A 2,074-nucleotide genomic window follows, 5' to 3' on the forward strand; every position below is an offset into this window, starting at 1 on the left:
ATTCAAATGAAATTGTCAAAGTTTCCGTCCTGCGTGGCACCATGACTGGAGCAAAATGGCACAACGATAACGGAATTTATCGGCTTTACTGATTACTTCTCTTGGTTACAATGCAAAAATAGAAACAAATAACAATACGGAGATAGTGGTGGTAAATTGAAGAGAAAACCCCGCGGTATTCAAAACAACTCAAGTCGTTAATTACACTCATGGTGCAATGTGATTTGGTGGTGGTGGTGGAATTGGGTTTTAACGTCGTGCTTGAGAATATTTCGCTCATATGACGACGTGCATGCGTGTGTATGTGTATGTGCGGCTGCTTGTACTAGCCCAGACTGAAGCTGCTTTTATAGTGCTAGCCCACTGAGATACCATGCCGCAGTGAAGCATGAATACCCCACTCAGACACATTATACTGACTCCGAGCAGACCAGTCCTTGTACCCATTAATGCCGAGCGCCAGGCAGGGACCAACAAGTACCATATTTTAACGTCTTTTGGTATGGCGCGGTCGGGGATCGAACCCGCGACCTTCCGCACTCCGGGCGGACGCTCTAACCACTACACCACGGAGGCGGTCGCAATGTGATGTACGTAAGGAGAAGTCCACCATATTACCATGAGTGATCAAATTTGCCTACGACATAACAATAGTCAGGATGTTTCTGATTACTGAGTAATACTTACATCGCATATTTATGAACAAATAATTCCTGAATCAAGGTAAGTTCTCTCGCCAAATCCTGCGTACCGATGTCAGCTAACCCGCCATTTTGTAAAAATTGGTTATTAATAATGATGTCTTAATTCAAAATTGTTGTACATATTTGGCAATTTCTTTGAGGTGAAGGTCGGTGAGCGCACAGGGGGTTGTATTGCTGAAAATAATACGTCCTGGGTCCTACAAGCGTACACTGATATCCATATACATATAAAGAAGGAAAGGGATGTAACGCACACAAACTTGTCAGACACCCCCCTCTCGTAAATGGGCGAAATCTGGGAGGGAAATTGTGAAATACACAGCCGGGATTCTTACTGAAATAAAGCCAGATGAATTCCCTTTCGATTAAATCCAAAATTATCAAAATCGGTGCACTATTGACCGAGTAACTTTGCTTGGAACTCGGGAAAAGACAACTTTTTCATTTGTACGCCAAAAACCTGCCTACGAAAATCATCGCCTCTCGGCGAAGAAATGCTAAGTATTTCAATGGAAAACACGCAATCGAGGAAAAGACATAACCTTTTCGTAATCGCTAGATATTCCGCTTTCGCATTACAACATCTCAAATGAAATGAGTATCTGATTTTACCTGCCATACACGACTTTATTGGAAAATTAGCGGTATCGAGTGATCGGGGCCACCATGTTTGTCCTTCACCTTCAATAGACTCGCACCAACGACGAGCTACTCTATTTAGGAAATAAAGTTCGCTCTACCCCAATGTGTTTTGTAATAAAGTATAGTTTTGCCCTTAACCATTATAATTAAAGCACGAGGACGAACTTTATTTCCTAAATATCGCGCCACGAAATAAAAATAATACTGGTATTTTATTTTTAACCAATCAGAGAGTAGCTCGTCGTTGGTGCGAGTCTATTGAAGGTGAAGGACAAACATGGTTGTCTTTTCCCGAGTTCCAAGCAAAGTTACTCGGTCAATAGTGTACCGATTTTGATAATTGTGGATTTAATCGAAAGGGAATTCATCTGGCTTTATTTCAGTAAGAATCCCGGCTGTGTATTTCACAATTTCCCTCCCAGATATCGCCCATTTACGAGAGGGGGGTGTCTGACAAGTTTGTGTGCGTTACATCCCTTTCCTTCTTTATATGTATATGGATATCAGTGTACGCTTGTAGGACCCAGGACGTATTATTTTCAGCAATACAAGCCCCTGTGGGTGAGCGAGAGTAAACACAATCATCTTATTCTGCTGCTTACAGTTTCAGTATTATAATGTATATTTTGCATAGCTTCGAAATGTATGGCAAACCATTTTTATATTGAATGTATAACGTTATACATGTAAGCATACACATCCATTTGCTTTAAACTTATCTCGTTTTG

The sequence above is a fragment of the Haliotis rubra genome, unplaced genomic scaffold (genome assembly GCF_003918875.1).
Source record: "Haliotis rubra isolate DU_JTF1 unplaced genomic scaffold, ASM391887v1 Scf507, whole genome shotgun sequence".
In the NCBI taxonomy this organism is placed as follows: domain Eukaryota; kingdom Metazoa; phylum Mollusca; class Gastropoda; order Lepetellida; family Haliotidae; genus Haliotis; species Haliotis rubra.